Below are 23,483 nucleotides of genomic sequence, written 5' to 3' on the forward strand. Positions count from 1 at the left end.
AACATCACTGGGTTTGTAAATGATGCAGTCAGGAGGAGTAAATCGTGGTAAAATCGTAATAGTAATCATTATAAACAGTAATATCACTGGGTACGGTAAATGATGCAGTCAGGATGAGTAAATCATCGTTAAATAATTGTCCTTTGTTTTACACTCGCTGTGCTGCCACGCTTGGGTCCTGAAAACGAAGTCTCGTAGGATTCTTGCCGTGTGCGACGGATTATCTGTTAAGTGCTGATCTTAGGCTTGACAGCCACTCTGTCAGACATAGCTGTTTGTACAGGTTAATCCTTTAGCCTATATGGGATTAACTAGCACTTCTTGTTTATCCTTACCTCCTCACATATTGTATCTCCCTGCCTACCTCCTTCCACACCTCCCTGATGATCTACCTGCCTACCTGCCTTCCTTCCTCCTTACCTGTCGTATCCTCCTCCCTGCTTACCTCCTTGTCTACGTTATTGCCTACTTACCTCCTCCCTGCTTACCTAGCTCCGTGGCTCCCTACCTCCTTACCTACCTCTCTAACTAATTATCTTCCTATCTACCGTACCTCCCTACCAACCTCCTTACCCATCCCCCCTCCTTCATACCTACCTACTTACAACCCTCCTTGCCTAACAACTTCCCTGCCAATGTATGTCTTTGTCAACCTCCACATCTCATTAGGTAGCGACATAAGCGAGTACTTGCTTTTTGTAGTTTGCCAGTTTCTAATGGTGTTATGAGAATGTGATAAGGGCATAAAATTTGAGCTACCTTTCCAGTGCTATCAGTGTTATGCCTATACTATTGTAAATAAAGAAGTTTGCTCCTTGGACTTAGTCACTGTGGCGATCGGGCTGATGTAAGCGTGTCGACCCTTAGATGAAGGCAGATCGCCAAGTCGAGAGGGTTCACTTGACACTTCATTCGTCAAAATCGGTCCATAATTAAGGTAACAGAGGACAAACGGAGGGATGGAAAAGCCTGGTTCTAGTTCGCCCGTTCTAAGACCCTCAACTTCGTACTCGAGAATTGAAAAAAAAAAAAGTTGTTATTGTTATTGCTGTGGCCCTGGGTTCATTGAAACAGGAATCCAGTGAACCTGAGGCTGAATGTACCCTTCTCTTGCACCTCACTGTCCTCCTTTTGGGGCATAAGGAAGAAGTTGAAGGACCTTTGTTTAACCGGACAATGGAGTCACCTGGTCTATCAGTTCCACCACATGAAGGCGTCCCTCTCAGGCACGAATATAAGATTGCCGTAATCTCTCTAAGATGTAGGTGTGATACGTTAGTTATTTAGAAAAAAATACTCTAAGGAGTGTTCATAAACTTATAGAACTCCATTGAACAAATTATTCTCTCTCTCTCTCTCTCTCTCTCTCTCTCTCTCTCTCTCTCTCTCTCTCTCTCTCTCTCTCTCTCTCTCTCTCAGTGCTTTACACACCAGTGCAGTTGTGGACGGCTCTCGGAGTGTAGAGTGAGAAATGCATGTAGCAATTTGGTGCTGAAGTGACCGTGTTCTAAGTTTTAAAACTCTGTAAAATAATCATCAAGGGAATCTCATCAAAGTGCAGGCATCTAAGATCGTATGCAAAACATACTGCCGCCGGCAATTGTATTAGGTAAGTGTCAGCAGAGTTACGAAGGGAAATATTGAAAAGAAACGTAATTACACCCAGGACTCTCAAAGGGTCATTGGGTGTTACGTTTTACATTATTACACCCAGGACTCTCAAAGGGTCATCGGGTGTTACGTGTTACATAAATATACCCAGGACCCTCAAAGGGAGATCGGGTGTTACGTTTTAATAAGCGTGTGTCTGTGTGTGTGATCGAACAAAGTAACTAAAAAATATTTTAAACAGTTTTAACCAAACTTGGTGGCAATGTTTAGGGTTAGTTAAGGAGTAAACCAACTGTTTTTGTGAGAACACTTGTAAAATATCAAGCTTACTTGGTTAGATTAAACGTTGATTTAGGAAAATCAAAGAATTTTCTATTACAAATATAAAATTTAGACCAAATTCGGGCCAAAGGTTGACAGTGAGGCAAGATTTAAATGATTCAGTTTTGAGAACAATCAGTCAAAAGTTAAGGCCAAAGGGCAAGGTTAAAGCTCGACTCGTGTGTGTGCTTGTTAACAAAATAAAGAGTTTGAATCTGATTACTACCAAATTTATTGGTGGAACTGAAGGTCAGCCAAAGAGTTTTTTTTTTTTTTTTTTTTATAAAGAATAACAGGTCAAAGGTTAAGGCCACAGTGCAGGTAAACTTAAGCAGCATATGTCCAATTTAAACTAAACTTTGTGGACGGGTTGAAATCAAATACATAGGTTGCAGGATAAGGTTAACGTAAACAATTATGATCTGATCTGAACCACTCCTGCTGCATGGGTTAAGGGTCAAGCTTGAATAGTTCAGTTTTGAAAACAATCACTCAGGGGTCAAAACCACAAGGCAAGGCTAAACCTCGAGCCGTGTTGTCTGTGTGTGAACAAATTAACTAATACAATTTTGATCTGAATTGAATCTTGCTTGATGAATGAGTGAGGGGGGTTAACTCATCGTTTTTGAGAACAATGGGTCAAAGGTCAAGGTCACCATCTAGGGTTAACGCACACAGTTTTTATCCGACGGAGACCAAACTTCGTGGAAGAGTTCGGGTTAAAAGAAGGATACAGAGATTCGATTTTGAGAAGAATCAGTTAAAGGTCAAGATCATAGGAAAGGTCTGAGGTAAAGGTCACTGGACAAAGTCAACCCAAACAATTTGATCTGATATCAACCACAGTTGGTGGAAGTGTTAAGGGTTAGGCAAGAATGATCTGATTCGATTTTGAGTAACCTATCAGAGGTCAGATCACAGGGAAAAGTCAAATGCTCGGACCTCAGACCAGTTGGTGGTCCCGGGTGTTGCACTCTGAGTGGTCCTTCTTTTGCAATACAGTATATAACAGTGACCAACAACGATAGGATGACTGATAATATCTGGGCTTTATACTCTATGTCCTGCTCATCAAGCAACGGGTAGATACCTGGATATAAGTTGACTTGGCAGGTGGCATTCTGGGGCAAGAGACTGCAGACTCCGTTCAAGCACACAATCAAGGGACACCAGGTATCTTTCATGTATTCCACTTCTCCCCTACACACTCCCACCTCTAAGACATCATGGAATGGTTTCCTGGTTGTAACTACCCATAGCGGAGAAGTAAGGTCCTGCAAGAATCTTTCCACTGTGATGGGATAGTCTACTCCAGCTTCCCTAAATCTGAAATAACTTTTAAAATCGGAGAAAATTCAGAGGGCATCGGAAGGTTCACTAACAGCCCAGGGCCCAACCAAATGGGCAGGTTCGTATGGCCGTGTGGGATGTGAGAAGCGTGAGTGAGAAGAGTAAGAGCGTGAAAGTGGTGAATGTGTTTAAGGGAGCTATGTACACCAAGATGATACTGTTCGAAACGCAGAAGAAACGATGTGAAGTTCAGTGTGAGGGTTTGAAATGTTTAATATTTTGATGTGAATGCACGTGGAAGATGCAAGGAAGGACGTGCATTGCTGATGAGTGATGAGAGGCAGAAAGGGAATAAAAGCTTGTAAATGCACCAGCCCAATAAGTATGTATTTCAAATTCTGGTTTGGGAAGGAGAAAGTGGCAGTGATTGTTGTGTATATGCCTAGCAATAAGTGAGGCAGGTAAAGATACTGTAGGTGCTGGGATCAGTTGGATGAAGTGACAAGACAGATGCCCAGGAATAATACTGTTTACAAAGAGTGACATGAACGGGAAAGTTGACACTGGTCCTGTAGATAATTTAATGGGTCGGTATGGAGCACCAAAGAGAATGGTAATAAAAGGCAATGAATGGCACGTGTAAAAAAGTGAGTTTGTAACTCATATTCTGAGCATAAAGATGCACACAAATGTACATGGTATAGTCAGCCAAAAATATCGTGTCTTCGTCCCGAACTCCGTAAATATTCGAACAGATAAATGGAAACAACAGGAAAAGTGTGATAAGTCTGGCAACTGTGTCTGAGCAGACGGTGGTGGGAGTGAGTGGACTGGGGGTGGAGGTGAGGTAGTGGAGGATGCGTGTGCTGTCATGTTTTATGTACCATGCATTACCTTTGGGTGGAAACAGTTGGGCATAACATAGGCTACTGGGTTATAGGGTTATAGTCAATTTTTATCGCTATTATGTCGTTAAATGTCTAGATATGGATCATCATGAGTTTACATGTAATCAAAATATACTGCAGTTTCATATACATGGGCTGTCATGTCTAATTCTTCTTTGGTATTTGGAATAGTTCAGAGGACGGAATAACGGTGGAATACGTTTAATAACGAGTGTTCGGAATTTAATCAAACGTCATGATTGTGATAATGTAAAACAGCGTTTATTAGTGATAACATGAATCTCCCCTCTATTTCCTGTCACTCAGTACAGATAACTAAGTGACGGTGAAGATCTGACCATATGCTGGTGGGTGTATACCTTGGTTTCATCACCTTATGTAACACCTGTGGCTGGCTAGTCTCCCTCACCCCTCTAACAGAACATTAATTAACCACTTGTGGAAACAAATGCTTTACTCGTTATTACTGTGAAGGCACCGCATGCCCCTGTGCCGCACCACACAGGGTGTGGTCATGTTCAGAAGGTAAACATACAGTAAAAACACACCTGTCTGCCCTTTATTCCCACGTTATGTGGCTAGTTGATACCCGGCGGAGAGAGTGTGGCAGCAAGGTGGGAAAGGGGTATGGTAGCACCTCATCGTTTCTGTTAACGCTTGTTTCACTACACATTGTAGGCATTATTTCAGGTTATCGAAACATTTCACACTTAACAGGTATTAAATCAGGTGTAATATCACATTTAGCATCTTTACTGTGTGGTGTATTGCTAGACGTCACTACATTGCCAACAATAATTTATTACAGACTACACTGACAGCGATAATTACAGCACACACACACATCCTCCACTACCCCACATCCACCCCCAATCCACTCCTCCCCACTACCGTCTGGTCTGACAGTTACCAGACGTGAAGCTATCCCTGCTGCTTCCACTTATCTGTTCGAATATTTACGGGGTTCGAAACAAAGACACGACTTTCTTGGCGGTCCATAAGACCTTTTCCAGTGATGTCACAGAAATCACGTGGTTTTGTTTACGACTCCATTTTGGACGGCATACTCCTCGCATTAGTGTCTGTCCAGGCAGGGCTTTCAGAGATTGAACTGTCTGATATATGCAGAAATGTGGATCAACGCCACCAAGAACTGTACAGGAACAATATAAAGTGTTTGGGGCTGGATGCTTACACCATATCTAGGGAGAAATTCATCCGTTTCATGTACTGGAGACCGAAACCAGATCTCAGATATGGCGATTGCTATAACTATTAGGTGAACACCCCATGAAAGTTCACAGGGGGATCCATCAAGGTAAATATGTGTAAAATATCTACCTGGAACTGACATGCAGTACATGTAAATGATCTTGGTAATCTGTAAATTTTTGACATGGAGCCAAACGGAGGAGGGATTTCATACACTGACTGGGAATCATGTAGTTGATGAATGAGTGGAGGGTGGGGGCGTAGGAGTTGGGGAAGAAGGTGGAGGGAGGGTCGGGGGTTTGAACAGTGGTGGGGGATGGGGGAGTGGGATTAGGGTTGGTTTGTGGGGTGGGGGTGGGGGGAGGGTGGAGGTGGGATAAGGGTTGGTTTCTGGGTGGGGGGTGGGGGGTGAGGGTGTGGTGGATGGCTGGGGATGGGTGGTAAGGGGTGGGAAAGGTAGGGGTGGAGGGGAAGGGGGTTGGGTGGTAGTGGGGGGTATTGCGTGGGGCTGAGGGGCTTGTGGAGGGGAGTTGAGGGACGTGGGGTGTGGGGGCGTGGGGGCTCGAAAGTGGGGGGAGAGGGGGTGGTTGGAGGTGGGAGTGAGGACTGGTGGGGTCGGTGGTGGGGTGGGGGGTGGCAGTGGAGGGGGTCGGGGTGGCGGTGGGGGAGTTAGGGTGGCAGTGGGAGAGTGTTGGGGATGTGTATTTGGGTGGGGGTGGGGGTGAGGTGGTTGAGTGCCGGTGGGGGGGATGGGGGTGGGGGGCAGGGTGTGGGGGTGACACACCTGATATGAAATGTCTGCTACAGAGTCGGGTGTAAACCGTCGGCTGCCAATTCTTCCTCTTCACGGCAGCTATTCACTTCTGTTGTCTTTCCTCATTGGCTGGAAACCGGCCGAAGTTTACCCCACTTCCACTTTTCTGCCATGTCTTACAGCCAAAGGCACAACAGCGGAATACCAGGTATTCGGTAAGCTACTACGCCCACTGACCACCTACATCACGAAACCAAAGTCTTCAAAGTCAAGGATCACCTAGACATGAGAGGCACCCAGATTCTTGCTGCAGCCTCCATCCACAACATCCACTACATTACATGGCAGCACATCCACCCACACCAAGGAACATCAAAACAATACCCAGCACACGATATAATACACAAATACTGTCATCTCTCCCCCCTCGACCCCTTCACACCAGCTTCCAGAAGCATATCCACACTCAAATCACTCGCCGCTCCATTCAGTCACTTAAAGTCAACACACAGCTGCATGCACAACCTCCTGACATCAACCCGTCTGAATCCTATCTCCCTCGTGAGGATAGGGTCCATTTGGCCAGGCTGAGATGTGGGCACCATCCAGCCCTCTTAAGCTACCAGAAGAGGCTGGATGACTCCGTCGCTGGTGCCTGTCTAGGATGTAACACAGCACCCCATACTATTAAGCACATTATGGAAGACTGCATTGCACACGATCACCTACGCCAACAACACAACATGCACTCTTTGAGAGCTCTGTGGGAAACCCCGATCTCGGCCATGGCCTTCCTAAGGGATTCGGGGCTGTTCGGCCAGACTGCCTAAGGGACAACAACAACTACTGCTACTACTACTACTACTACAGCGGAATAACATAGTGGAATCTGCAATTCTCTCTCTCCAGACGTCGAGCAATTTGCCATCCAGTTTGGCGTCTTAAACAAAAGTCACGTGACCAGTGACGTCACGTGGAAAAGATCTTATGCTCAGATGAACCTGACTGGTAACGTGCTCGTGAAGGAGGAATTGAGGGTATAAGGGCGATGAAAGGACGATGCGGAGGTCTATCTGATCGTATGACTGCGGTATGAAAGGCTTATGTGAGAGGAGTTAGATGGATAAAGAGATGCAGTCAGAGTGAAAGACTGAAAGTGGAGAGCATGTGAACTAAAGGAATGGCAGATGATTACCAGGCAAAAGTAAATGAGTTGGAGGCAGTGAATTGGGAGTAAATGGATCTGGACAACTTATGGAGTGAATATGAGGAATGTTTACTGAGAAATGCCAAGGCGGTGTGTAGTGCCATGAGGTTAGTAAATATGAAGGTAAGTACACCCACTAAAAAATTATCGGCGCTCTTTTAGCGTGATAACATTTGACACATTGGATGAGAAATTTGAAAATAACACCTGAATAACTCCTGAGCTAACGTGACTGGTTGGTATCAGTGATCTGTTGAGCCTTAGTGGCATCGGATGCTTCGCGGCATCGGAGGCTCTGTGGCATCACTTACTAATCATTTTGCTGTGTTTATTAATTATCACTGCCTTTTACGTTGCTTAGAGAGTATGAATATCAGCATAGTTTTCATAAAAACTGTAAAAGAGGATGTTGATATGTAATGTAGATCAGATTCAGAATCAGCTTTAAGACTCCTACTACTCATTTGAAACTCAAATTGTCCAAGCTGAATCAGTTTCGTAGGCAACACATTCCTCACATTATATGCAAATCGAGAACTGTCTAAGGTAAAAGCCTATTCTAAAATAAACAAATATGCCCACTGATCAACCTCTCCCCGATGTTATCATCCTCGTCAAACTGATGATATACCATTCTTAGTTTCATGATCCATGCACTACTACATTCAAGTGTTGTTGATGTGGTTAATATCATAGCAATACTATGATACATACTACATATACTTTACATGCCTTGTTCATAGGGCGTTGTATATACTGGACAGTTAGGCCTATAAACTTTGCCATCAACCCATTCTTAAAATGTTGATCGTGGTTGACATTGTATCACAAAGTGTAAGAAAATTCTAAAATTGATAACCGATATGATGGGTGCCAAGCAGGCAAATAATAGTTTGATTTCTCTATTATCTAGTGTATGATGCTTTGCTGTTTTGAGACCTTCCTTCGAGTATTATGTTCATTGCTAATGGAGTTATACTACACCTGGAGAGAGAGAGAGAGAGAGAGAGAGAGAGAGAGAGAGAGAGAGAGAGAAATGGGGGGGAGATTGAGGGAGGGAGGACCAGGTGTACCAACCCTACCGTATTCAGGGCTTCCATGTCAGTCATAGTTGCAAAGGGTGTCGAATTATTTTAGTGGGTGTACGAGTACAGCGTGGTGGGATGACGAGATTGAGAGTAGTGGAGGTGAAGAGAAAATGGGAGTTGGATGCAGGAAAGGGATCCAAATGAAAATAAGAAAATACTGAGAGTAAGATGCAGGCGACAAGACTACTGTAGTAAAGAGGAAAAAGAAAGCAGTAAATGATGATCTTGGAAGAAACATGAATGCAAAAACCATGCGCCACTTAGCGTCCACGATAAGTTCTGAAAAATAGGACGCTAAGTGATCTGGAACGTTAAGGGACCATCCTAACTTATGCACTGTACAGTGTATACAGGTATATGGTATATACTGTACTGTATATTACTTTTAAAGTACAGCACAGTATAAAAAGCCCATAGTAAGACCATAATACAACATGTAATGTCATGTAAACCTGATGCAAGGATAGGTACGAACAAGCTCGACAGCAGCAGGAAACATGCGACTGAACGCGGCTGCCTGCGGCTGGTGTTGATGACACTGTTTTATGGTAAACTTTTTACTGCTTGTTAGTAAGCTTTATACTGTTTTTTGGTATATTTTTACTGCTTTTATATCAGTAGGGGAAAAAAGAAAAAATATTAAGACATATGAACACTATTACCGTGTATCTGGATAGGTTATACTGTAACATAATGCAAGCGTTTGTCGTTACATAATTGTTACATATCGTTTGTAAGTACATAATTGTAGTTAAAGTTACATAAAAGTTACATCTTGTTAATGCAACTGTTACATAAATGGTACATATTGTTTGTAGTTACATAATTGTAGCAAGTGTAACATAATGCAATCGTTTGTCGTTACATAATTGTTACATATCGTTTGTAGTTACATAATTGTAGTTAAAGTTACATAAAAGTTACATCTTGTTAATGCAACTGTTACATAAATGGTACATATTATTTGTAGTATAGTTTGTAGTTACATAATTGTAGCAAGTTTAACATAATGCAATCGTTTGTCGTTACATAATTATAATATGGAGTTACATAATTGTTATAATTGCAGTCCTAACATATGCTGCGGTCGATGATAGTGATGGTGTGTCATGCCACTTGCTTGTGGAGACAACAGTTTGCTTTTTTTGTTTGTAGTTTATGTGGTATTTCGGCATATGTAGTAACACTTACACTTATTTTCATTTGTTTGGTATGTGATCTTACTCTATTTCTCTCTTTTTTCTTTCTTACTTTTTCTTTCTTTTTTTTTTTTTTTGGTATGTATTGATTTTCCATAGTTTGTTTTTCTTCGCTTGTGTACGCTTTTTCCATGTTGTTCACGGTTGCATAATTACTGGCTAATTTCCTTGGGGTACTTTTTTAAAGTTTAGTTTATATTGCACAGATATTATTATTGAAAATGATATTATATAGTCCCATATTTTGATATATATATATATATATATATATATATATATATATATATATATATATACACTATATACAGTATTAACTATATACACTGACTTGTTGTTCACTTGTACCTATCGTGAGTAATATGTGTGTCAGCACTGTGTGAAAATCATTGTCTTCACGATTGTGTTGAAGATGTTCACTCTTGCTAACGTCATTTGTGTTGGCCATTTTTTTTTTTCTCTAGTTTACCTTGTAACTTAATTTATATGTTTCCACTAGGTAGCTTTAATTATTAAATGTTTAATACAGTTCTTTTAATTGCAGTGTATCTGGATAGGTTATACTGTAACATAATGCAATCGTTTGTCGTTACATAATTGTTACATATCGTTTGTGGTACATAATTGTAGTTAAAGTTACATAAAAGTTACATCTTGTTAATGCAACGAGAAGAATATAAAACAAAGGAAGATAAAAGAGGAAAGAATCAACCAATTGCATTTGCCAGCAGACAAACAAGAGGTGCGGAGAAAAATTATTGCACTACAGACTTAGAGGCACTTGCAGTGGTTTTTGCATTACAAAAGTTTCGAGATTTGGTATATGGTTACGAAATACACTTATTCACCGACCATAAACCACTGGTGGATATGTTTAAAGAAAAACTCCTTTCTGGGAGGAGAGCAAGATGGAAATGTACAGTTGAAAACTACAATGTACAAATTCATTATATACAAGGTAAAATAAACATAGTAGCTGACGCATTATCTAGGAACCCGAACACAATTCAGGTAGCGGCGTTAGATCTCAAAGGAAATATCCCAAACCACGAGGATATCGCAAACGCACAAAGACTTGACCCAATATGGTCTAAAGTAATATACAAGTTAGAAAGTGGAGATGACATACAATTACCCATACTGCATGTCCCACTTGAACAATTCACAATGGTCAATAAAACATTATACAAAATTAACTCTAAACAACCAAAACGCCAAAGAAATACTAACCAGTTGGTAGTACCTAATGACATGATACCCCAAGTATTACGATTGATACAAAATACAGCCTACAATGCAAATAGCCTACAAAGTCTTTATGACATTTGGTAGCAGCGAACGTATACGAACCTCGTCTACGAATCAACAGTGAATTCCTACAAAATATCAAGATTGAAAACAAGAATACCTCTCACAACCAACAACTTACAACCAGCTTCTGACAGTATTCTCTCCAACCAGCCCCCTCCGTCTCCACGATCATCACGCTGATTTAGAAGTGATCACACGACGCCTTGCAAGTAGTTTAACAAAATATTGATACAATCTTGCAATTTCTACGACGAACCAACGAACTACAACCATCTACAATCAACTACAAATAACAACTCTATGAGTCGTCTGTATAATCTTCTACACGCACCTACAAGTAGTGGCAGTCTTCATCCTACAACGAGTAAATCGCAAGGAAAAAGGACTGAGAAAACATCGAGGAAGAAAAACGGAACAAACAAACGAAGAGTGAGACACAACTCATAACTCATCTTACTCACTCGTCTTCACTCAAGTTACTCATCGCTACTCATTCACTCACCACAGCTACCAGTGTGGGAAGTCGACGTCATCATGCGTGCTTGCTGAAAAGACGCCACGTCAGTCAACACACCACCTGCACCACCAGTCACATCATTCCCACCACGGTAAACATTAGTGAGTTACATAGTTACTTCATTTATACAATACACAGTGATAGACAATAAGCTTCTGCACAAACATATAAAACGTGCTGTATAGTTACAGCTTAAATAAACATACTTACTTCAGTTGTCTGCATAACTCAAATACTAAATAATCACCAACAATAAACATTCTACACTGTATATATTCATTCATTTATTATAACATTTATTTACTACCAATGAGTGTTACCATTTATACCTACATAAAATACGTGTTTCATACATACAGCTATACATTATTATATCTACAAAGTAATAAAGAAAATATACCATCACAGTTACTCAGTGAACAATTAAAAGAACTGTATTAAACATTTATTAATTAAAGCTACCTAGTGGAAACATATAAATTAAGTTACAAGGTAAACTAGAGAAAAAAAAAATGGCCAACACAAATGACGTTAGTAAGAGTGAACATCTTCAACACAATCGTGAAGACAATGATTTTCACACAGTGCTGACACATATATTACTCACGATAGGTACAAGTGAACAACAAGTCAGTGTATATAGTTAATACTGTATATAGTGTATATATATATTTTTTTAATATAAAATAACAAAATATGGGACTATATAATATCATTTTCAATAATAATATCTGTGCAATATAAACTAAACTTTAAAAAAGTACCCCAAGGAATTTAGCCAGTAATTATGCAACCATGAACAACATGGAAAAAGCGTACACAAGCGAAGAAAAACAAACTATGGAAAATCAATACATACCAAAAAAAAAAAAAGAAAAAAAAGTAAGAAATAAAAAAGAGAGAAATAGAGTAAGATCACATACCAAACAAATGAAAATAAGTGTAAGTGTTACCACATATGCCGAAATACCACATAAACTACAAACAAAAAAAGCAAACTGTTGTCTCCACAAGCAAGTGGCATGACACACCATCACTATCATCGACCGCAGCATATGTTAGGACTGCAATTATAACAATTATGTAACTCCATATTATAATTATGTAACGACAAACGATTGCATTATGTTACACTTGCTACAATTATGTAACTACAAACAATACTACAAACAATATGTACCATTTACGTAACAGTTGCATTAACAAGATGTAACTTTTATGTAACTTTAACTGCAATTATGTAACTACAAACGATATGTAACAATTATGTAACGGCAAACGATTGCATTATGTTACACTTGCTACAATTATGTAACTACAAACAATATGTACCATTTATGTAACAGTTACATTAACAAGATGTAACTTTTATGTAACTTTATCTACAATTATGTACCTACAAACGATATGTAACAATTATGTAACGACAAACGATTGCATTATGTTACACTTTGCCAATTATGTAACAGTTGCATTAACAAGATGTAACTTTTATGTAACTTTAACTACAATTATGTAACTACAAACAATATGTACCATTTATGTAACAGTTGCATTAACAAGATGTAACTTTTATGTAACTTTAACTACAATTATGTAACTACAAACGATATGTAACAATTATGTAACGACAAACGAATCCATTATGTTACACTTTGCCAATTAACAGTTGCATTAACAAGATGTAACTTTTATGTAACTTTTACTACAATTATAAGGCCAAGACACTTATGTAACAGTTGCATCAACAAAATGTAACTATAGTTATAAGGCCAACACAATTATGCATTTCACTACAATAACCCAAGTACATACTGTATTACAGTTAAATAATTTACTTTTAATGCATTTATTCAAGTATGTATACAACTTGTTTAAAATGTTATATTACTGAATTATCACTATTTAATATGAATATTATATGTATACAATATTCATACAATAATGTTACTTTTACAATATTAAGCATTTCACTTAATTAGCTTAGAGGTTCATTATAATGTGTATATAATATGTATTAATATGTTAGGACTATTAACTGTCGATGGTACGCCATTTTCGAGTGACCGAGCAGATATCAGGACTCCATATTATAATTACAAATCATAATAGATAGATAGATAAATAGATAGATAGACAGCTCTATGCGAGCCTGGGAATGGGAAATGAGCTTGCAAATTACACTGAGGAAAGCTGACAACAGTGGCCAGTAAGGAGATGATGCAGTTAGTTGTCAGCAATCCACCCGTGAACAAAGCCCTAGTGACCATACACACACATACACACATACTCACACACAAGCTTCTTAAACTTTCCATCCACAAGGAACACACGTGATACGTCTCCTGTTTCACCAGAATTTAGGAAAGAGAGCTCAGAAGGAGACAGGCATTAGAACAGGCAGGTCAGAAGGAGAAAGGGCTTAGCAACTTGAGAGAGTAGACTGAGAGAGCGAGACAGGGAGACAGGGACTCTGCTCAACTGACTCGTGAGTGAGAGACTTGTTAATATTTCCAAGACAAATAAAAATAGTCCCATACTATTCTTTACCTCTCCTGTCACTACATGACAAATGGGAAAGAAGATTATCTATTTACAAGCTACTCCAATATAACAACCGCTCGCCCACAAGTCTAATATATATATAACTCAACTACAAGTAACCACAAAGGAACTACAAAGTTTTTTATGACAATACATGCAGCGCGTATCATACGGTCGACATTGTAATCGCTTTGTTTTGGGATGCCGGCTGGCCGTCACGCAGCAACACTGCTTTGCGTCCTCCTACATTTGCGACGTCCAGGTCTTTGAATTTTTTTTTTTCTATCATACTCTTATGGGTCCCCGGACGTTAAAGCACACGGACGTCGTGCGGTAGGACGTACGAGGCCTGCGACTGTACTCTGAAAATAGGAAATTGTTCCAAAAAGAGGTGAGAAAATGAAGAAGTGTAAGAGGAAAAAAGTGAAAATGTGAGGGGTGAAAGTGAAAGAATATTTACAGTTGAAAGTGAAGTAAGGAGCAGAAAGAACCTAACTTTGGCAAAAGTGAAGAATGCTGTTAAGTGGCTAAATACTGGGAACGCAGCAGGTGTCGATGAGGTGTATGCAGAGATGGTTAAGTGTAGTGGAGAGAATTGAATGAAGTGATTGTTTTAGATATGTAAGAAGGTGTGGATGAGTGAAATTATAGCAGCCGAGTGGGAAAACGCAGTGATTGTATCCCTTTATAAGAATAATGCTGAGCAAAGTGAGTGCATTAATTATCATGCATAAGTTTCATGAGTATTGTAGGAAAGGTATATGGAAGAACATCAGAAAATAAGGGGGATATCAGAAGACCTGGTGAGTAACGAACAGGATGGTTTTATAAGTGCAAAAGGATGTGTGGATCAAATGCGAGGAGGACTATAAGGTATTAATGGTATTTATGGTTCAGGAAAAAACATAGGACAAGGTACAGACAGAAGGAGTGGAGAAAGCTTAATGCATGTATGCTATAGATGATAAACTGTTAAGTGCCGTTAAAAACATTTACGATAGTAGCGAAACATTTGAAAAGTATGTGGGCATCAAAGTAAATGGTTCAAAATCGGAGTTGGGTTGAGACACGCTTGTGTGATTTCCCTATGGGTAGTAGTAGTAGTAGTTGTTCCCTAGGCAGTCTGGCCGAACAGCCCCGAGTCCCTTAGGAAGGCCATGGCCGAGACCGGGCTTTCCCGCAGAGTTCTCAAAGAGTGTATGTTGTGTTGTTGGCGTTGGTGATTGTGTGCAATGTAGTCTTCCATAATGTGCATAATAGTATGGGGTGCTGTGCTGCATCCTGGACAGGCATCAGCGACGGAGTCATCCAGCCTCTTCTGGTAGCTTAAGAGGGCTGGATGGTGCCCACATCTCAGCCTGGCCAGGTGGACCCTGTCCTCACGAGGAAGATAGGATTCAGAAGGGTGGACGTCAGGAGGCCGTGCATGCAGCTGTGTGTTGTCTTTAAGTGACTGAATGGAGCAGCGAGTGATATGAGTGTGGATATGCTTCTGGAAGCTAGTCTGAGGTGTGCGAGGGGGGAGAGATGACAGTATTTGTGTATTATATCGTGTGCTGGGTGTTGTTTTGATGTTCCTTGGTGTGGCTGGATGTGCTGCCATGTAATATAGTGGATATTGTGGGTTTGTGGAGGCTGCAGCAAGAAACTGGGTGCCTCTCATGTCTAGGTGATCCTTGACTTTGAAGACTTTGGTTTCTTAATGTAGGTGGTCTGTGGGTGTAGCAGCTGTGCAGCCTGTGATTATTTATAGGGCCTTGTTCTGTATGGTCTGTAGAGTGTTGTAGTGTGTTTTGGTGAGATTAGAAGCCCAGGCAGGGCTTGCATAATTCATCACTGAACGTATGTATTGTTTGTATACTGCGGTGGTGGTTTCTTTGTTGTGTCCGAATGTTGTATGGGCAAGTGATCTCAAAGCACTGAGTCTTGGTGTTATTTTATTTTTAATGTTTGTGATGTGTTGTTTGAATGACATTGATGTATTGTATGTTACACCAAGGATTTTGTGTGTTTGTGTTTGTGTGTGTGTGTGATAGGGAAGTGTTGTTTATGGTGAGGTGTGGGATGTGACTGTGTTCTGCTGTCCAGTTTGTAAGAAGGGTCACTGTAGATTTGGCTGGGGCTATTTTGAGCCTGTTTGTGGTGAACCATTCGTGTAGTGTGTTGAGGTAAGGTTGAATGATGTGTGCAGCTGTGTTTGCGTTTTTTGCATACATGTAAGTGTTATATCATCTGCGTAGGAAGCTATGTGTATCTGTGGTGTGTGGGGTGTGGGTACGTCGTGCATGTATAGGTTAAAGAGTGTAGGGGACAAAACAGATCCCTGGGGGACATCGTTTGTGAAGTTTCTGATGTTAGAAGACTGACCGGCAAACGTTACGTGTGCACATCTGCCTGCTAGTAGTTTGCCAGCCATCTTTTTGTATTATTGTGCATGTTTGTGTTGAGCATTTTGTTTGTGAGGTTGTGGCGGGGGATGGCATCAAAAACTTTACTAATGTCTAGTGTGACTAGGAGTGTTCTGTGTGGTGGCCTAGCTGAATTTATTGTCATCGAAAACTCTCTGTGTAAGGTCCGTAAGAAGGGTGTTTGTGGAGTGTAGTGGCCTAAAGCCATGTTGTGACTGGGCTAGGGGAATGTGAGGTGTGACTAGTTGTAGTACCAGTCGTTCAGTGACTTTAGAGGGGGTGCAGAGGAGTGTGATGGGGCGATGTGAGGAGGGTAACGTGGGGTCTTTGTTGGGTTTAGGGATAGTGATGATATTGCCATGCTTCCAGATGTTGGGTATTACGTTGTGTGAGTAGCTGTAGTTTGATATGTTGGTGAGTGCTTGTATGACTTGTGGTCCTAGGTGTTTTATGTGAATGTTGCTTATGTTGTCTGGTCCACAGGCAGATGAGTGCTTGAGGTTGTTAAAGAGATGAACAGAAAAGGGATGAGAGTTTGTTGCTAGCCGGGAGTCGCTGAAACGGTGGAGGGATGCAAACAGATAGTTCAGAGAAGCAGTGGCCATTGAAGCAGCAATAGAAAAGAGATGAAGATGCAACAATGCGGTGGAGAGACAGAGGTCGAAGGGAGCCAGTAAGAGGAGGAGTTTTAGAAGCCCTTGACTCCACCTTGTTGAGAAGAACTGTATGTGGGTAGCCTCCTCACACGTGAGAGTTGTACTCTATCAATCAATCAATCATTTCCTGTGGCACCCCACGAGATGCATAGGGTCTCAATGAACTCTCTCCACCAATATTTGTCTCTTGCCATCTCCTTCAGGTCCCACCAACACTCCTCTCCTGCTTCTTTTTTCATTGTCCTCAACCAGGTTTCCCTCGGCCTACCTCTACCTCTTCTTCCTTTAGCAATCCACTCTGGCACATCCTGTATTAAACAACCTTCTTTTCTGTATATGTGCCCCAGCCACTTCCAGCGAGACAGTCTCACATATTCATTAACTAGTTCCACTCTCGTAATATCCCTTACTCTTTCATTTGTAACTCTGTCTTGCCACTTTACCCCAAGAATCATTCTCAGTATTTTATTCTCAAATCCTAATACTTTCTGATCTGTTGCAATTGTACTGTACCATGACTCATGCCCGTAAATTAAAATGGGTCTAACCATGGACTTGTAAATTTTCACTTTAGTATGTACCGAAAGCATATTATTATTCCAAACATATTTCAACATTCCAACAGCTCGCCAAGCCTGTCTAATCCTCTCCTCAATTTCATTGTTTAATGATCCATTAGATGATACAATCGTTCCCAGATATTTAAAGTTTTCTACATTCTTCACCACATTATTCCCAATTACACAATCGATTTGGTTCTCCACGTTCATATTAATAATTTCAGTCTTTCCACAATTTATTACCAATCCCACTTTTTCTCCTTCCTCCATCAGACAATCGAGCACCCTCTGCATCTCGTAAATACTTCCGCAAATCAGTACAATATCATCAGCATAGTCCAAATCCATCAACTTCTTATTTTCTTTCCAGTTAATTCCTGCACCTGTTCTCCTTACAACCATTTTCATAATATAATCCATAACCAAAACAAACAACAATGGCGAAAGAACTCCTTGACTCACTCCAGACCTAACTTGAAATGGATCATTCAAAGAACCACCCACCATTACCTTACAAAAAGTACCTTCATGCAGGCTTCTAATAATATTTACAAACTTTTCTGGTATACCATAGAATCTCATAATTTTCAACGGAGCTCCACGTGAAACACTATCAAACGCCTTTTCAAAATCCACAAAACATATGTTAAGTGGCATTTTCATCTCATTAGCTTGTTGCATTAGATGCCTTACAATAAAAATCTGATCATTACAACCTCGACCCTTTCTAAATCCCGCTTGTTCTTCTCTTAAAATTTTATCAATTACTGGCTCTATTCTGTTGAACGAGATTTTGGAAAAGACTTTTGCAACTACAGGTGTCAAAATTATCCCCCTCCAGTTGCCACACACACTTAAATCTCCCTTTTTTGGTATTTTAATAATCATTCCATTTTTCCACTCTTCTGGAATTCCACCATTATCCCAAGCCACATTAAAAAGTTTCAAAAGTGCATTCATGAACTCGTCATTTTCCACCTTAAGCATTTCAGGGAATCTTCCATCCTCACCTGGAGCCTTAAAATTCTTTAACTCCTTTATAGATTTTGCTACCCCTTCCAAAGTTATATCCCCTGTTTCTATCTGCAAATCTCTCTCGGCTGGCAGAATGTCCTCTTCAGCTGGGATTGGTCTATTTAGAACAGATTCAAAGTGCTCTTTCCATCTTCCTTTTATATCCAAATCTTTAGTCATCAAATTACCATTTCTATCTCGTACAGGTATTTCCTTCCTTCTCTTTTCAGTCCCAGTTAACTCCTTTATGGCCTGATACGCTGCTCTTGTGCTCTGACCGTCATTTTTACTTAATTTAATTTCTGTCTCTGTCGCCTTTTCATCATATAGTCTCCTCTTATCACGTCTAACGAGTCTTTTTACTTCAGAATGTAAACTCTAATACTTTGCTCTAAGTACTTCAACTACCTGGCCATCAACATGTTGTTCTTCACTTCTTAACTTAGCCTCTTTCCTTTTCTGAATTGCATTCCATGTTTCATCTGAAATCCACTTTTTCCTTCTCGCTTTTCCCTTCTTCTTAATAGTAACCTTAGCACTCTCATGCAAAACCTCTTTTGCCTCTCTCCACATTTGATTAATATCATTGTCTTCAGATTCCATCAAAGTCTGCAGGACTAGAAACTTGTTTCTACATTCGCACCGAAACTTTTCCCTCGTGCTCTCATCACTTCTCAGCTCATCAAAATCATAATTATTACCTCCTGTACAATTACCATTAACGTTTCTCTTAAGTTTTATTTTAATCTTTGACACAACAAGTTGATGATCACTACCTATATCTGCCCCCCTCCTTACGCAAACATCTTGGAAATAACTCCTATGCCTTCTGCTAATTGCAATGTGGTCAATCTGGTTACAATATTTACCACATGGTGAAATCCAAGTAGTCTTATGTATTTTTCTATGCTCAAAGATAGTTCCACCAATTATAAGGTCATTTGCCAAACAAAAGCTTCCAAGTCGCACCTCATTTTCGTTCCTTATACCAACACCCTTCTTACCCATACAATCTTCAAAGCCATCCCTACTACTGCCAACAATCGCATTAAAATCACCAATGCAAACTAGCACATCATGTCTTGCCACTCTATTCACTACATCCTGCAGCTTCTCATAAAAGTCATCCTTCATTTCATCAGCAGCCTCATTTGCCGGAGCGTACCCTACAACCATACTGATATTACCATGGTCAGATTTTAAGCGAGCATAAAGCAAGCGCTCATTAATTGGTTCAAACTCACATAGTGCCTTGCAAGCATCTCTACTCAACAGTAAGCATACTCCTTGGTAATGATTTCCATCACTCCTACCAGAAACCAACATAGTCATACCATCTTCCAAATTCATTTTATCAACTCCAAGCAACCTCGTTTCTGTCAAAGCACAAATATCCATCTTGTATTCCTTGAACACTGAAATAAGTTCGTCCATTTTACCAGCCTGATTGAGAGTTCGAACATTCCAGTTTCCTATTCTTAAGGTTCTTTTTGGATTTATGAACTTATTTTTACACCGTTGGATTCTTAGCACCCCCTGCCCACTTAAGGGCTGCACGGAACTGAGGGCCATTGCTTCGTCACCAGAGTTCATAAAGATTTCTTAAGCAGTAAAATATTTTACCCTGGAGCCAATGCCAGTGACTCGCAGGAACCAGACAGTGGAGAGAGGAAATTAACTAAATGAAAGTAAAATGCACAGGGTTTGGACAGACAAAGTACAAGGGAAAGAAAGAGAGCAAAAAGAATGTAGATAAAAGTGTCCCTTTTAGTTGCCTCTTACGACAAGCAGGGAATACTGGGGAAGTATTCTATACAGGGGCAAATAAAACCCTTGTATAAATTCAACAACTTTGCAGGGGTAAAGAAGGTACGGAGTCGGTTTGCAACCTAATCTCTTGGAAGTAGATTTTACAAAAGAAGTAATATGATCAATCGAGGATAAATCCCGAGAAAATGAAACCACAGGTATGTTCAAAGATGATAATAAACTTCAACTTTTTTTATTTTTAGAAGTCACCTTCATTATCTACAGTTTTCATTTCAATATTTGCACCGTCTCTTTCACTTTATCTTGGAGATTTTCATTTTTTTCGCAGCCCATTTCCCGTACTTCAGTGGCAGAAGATAACAAAACTATGGTTCAACATCCTTTCTGTTACACGTATTTGTGACTATACTGTAGCTCTGGAAAGAAGTAAAGAGAGTTAAACAGGGTGATAAAGACTTTAGTCGGGGAGTGAAAGATAAAAATGGTTTACTGCTTGTGGAGAAGGGAGAAAGATAAGCAGATGGACAGAACACTTTAAGGAACTGTTTAACACAGAGAATGAAAACAATGCGAACACAAGTGGCTGGGAAATGGCTGGGAGAATGAGGGAGGTGAGAAAGGAGGAAGAGATAACTAGGATGGAAGTAGTGGAAGCAATGAAAAAAAATCAAAATGGGGAAAGCCCCAGGAACTGATGGAGTGTGTGGTGAAATGCTGAAGCTTGGGGGTGAGATAGTAGTAGAATGGTTATGGCAGATGTGCAGATTAGCCTGGGAGGAAAGTAGAGTCCCGGAGGATTGGAAGTCAGGTTCAGTATAATTATTCCCCCGTACAAAAGAAAAGGGGAAAAAGAAGTGTGTGGTAATCATAGGGGCAATTGTCTTCTTAGTGTACTAGGAAAAGTATATGGTAGGATATTCATTGACAAAGTTAAGGAAATAACACTGGAGTTAATTGGAGAAGAACAGGGAAATTTTAGGAAAGGAAGAAAATGTCTAGATTAGATATTCATTCTTAAGTCTTTAGTGGAAGTTTCTTGAGAAGGGAAAGAAGTTATATGCGGCTTTCATGGATCTGGAAAAAGCATATGACCAGGTGAATAGACAAGGAATGTAGAAAATATCAAGAACATATGGAGTAAATGGGAAGTTGATGAATGCCGTGAGGAGCATATATGACAGTGCTAAGGCTGCAGTGCATGAGGACAGTGAACTGAATGAATATTTCTGTTTGAATCTTGGATTGAAACAGGGATGTGTCATGTCTCCATGGTTGTTCAGTCTGTACATGGATGGGGTTATAAAAGATACAGGGTAGGGCAGTGGATGTTGGAGAGGCCCTGATGAGAGAGGGCAGCATTTGGAGACTTCCTGTACTGTTGTTTGCAGATGATACTGTAGTTTTAAGTGAAGACGAAAGGGAACTGCAAGGCTTGGTGAATGTTTGGGATAGCGTGTAAGAAACGGAATCTAAAGATGAATGTAGGGAAGAGTAAAGTTATGGCTTTCGTGAGAAATGAAGTTAGTGAATGTGCAATGAGGTTGGATGATGAGGAAATGGCAAATGTGAGTGCATTTAAATTCTTGTGTAGTGTGATGAGTAAATATGGAAGTTTGAAGGGTGAAGTGCTTGACAGGGTACAACAAGGAAGAAAGGTTGCTGGTTCTTTGAAAGCAGTGATAAAAAATCGGAAAGTGAGCATGCAAGAAAAAAGTTGCTATACGATAGTATTGTGATATCATTTCTAACATATGGAAGTGAAGCTTGGACGTTATTGGAAGGACACAAGTCAAGAGTGAGAGCAGTGGAAATTAGTTATTTGAGAGGAGCATGGGGAGTTACATGGAGAGACGGACAGACAGATGAGGAAGTGAAGGAGCGTTGTGATGTGATTAGGAGAAATACATTGAAACGGTTTAGCCGTATGGAGAGGATGGAGAGCGAGAGACTGACGAGGAGAGTGTATGTGAGGTGCAGGGGGGGAGGGGGGAGAGAGAAGGAGGCCAAGGATGAGATGGAGGGACGTAGTGGAGAGGTATATGAGAGAGAGGGGAGGGTGGGCTGGCAGCAGGGCAGTGAATTGGCGGGGGACAGGGCGACATGGAGGCGATTTGTTTGTTGCCACCCCTTACGGGATTAAGGTGTCTAGCAATAGACAAATAGATAGACATGTAGCAATTTCCTTCACCTTAACTTTTGCCTGGGATTTTTGTTTGCAGATTAGTCACGTTGCTCAGTGTCACAAATAGAAATATTATGGGTCTTCATCCTTTCCTTATCACTCCTTTGCTGTTATTGTTATATTGTATTGTTAATCTCTTGCTACAACTCAGCATTCAAGATGGAGGCCAAGATAGAAATAATAGGTTGTAGTGCCATATTATAATCGTAATATCTTGCTGCTTCTCAGTATTTAATTGAGATGAAAATTTTACTTCTAGTTAAAGTGATCAATAAGTTACTTGTAAATTGCCTGCCAGCAGTGTGAGCACCATGAAAATCAACGTAATAACATTCTTGTGCTAAAGAAAGTTTGTGGACAATGTTCCTTGACTCTTTAACCCGTCACGTCCCGAGGTTTTCCGCACCTCCGACATCCCCCAGTCCCGAGGTATTTTCGATTTTTTTTTTTTGGCTAAAACCTTCGCTTTTGGTGAGAAACATCGAAAATTCATAGAGAAATTGCTCACCTGAGGTTTAAAGTGCCCAATCCAGGTAGGAGTTCCTCCTTACCTGAGTTGCCAGGTCACTGGTAACAGGTCCTTTGCCAAGGCAATAGCGTGAGGGGGGGAGGGGGGAGGTTATGCAGTGTAAGGCATTGTCCCTGCTTGGTATCTTGTACAGGAATAGAGGAAGGTGTCCCGTGTATACATATGAAAAATCACGTGCGAAAATTGAAAATTGTGCAAATTAGGTACCTTGCAATTGCATGACGTACTGGTACGTCGCCGGGACTGGCAAATGCAAATCGTTGCAACGTACCCATACGTCGTCGGGACGGGGCGGGTTAAGGTACAAATTAGTTTGGTTATGAACTATCTGGTAGCTGCGTACTGATAGGATATTTACCCAACTCCCCATATATCATGGCATTGCATGTAGTTTTACGAACATTA

The sequence above is a fragment of the Coenobita brevimanus genome, chromosome 115 (assembly GCF_032717465.1).
Source record: "Coenobita brevimanus isolate Jiangsu-jjx chromosome 115, ASM3271746v2, whole genome shotgun sequence".
In the NCBI taxonomy this organism is placed as follows: domain Eukaryota; kingdom Metazoa; phylum Arthropoda; class Malacostraca; order Decapoda; family Coenobitidae; genus Coenobita; species Coenobita brevimanus.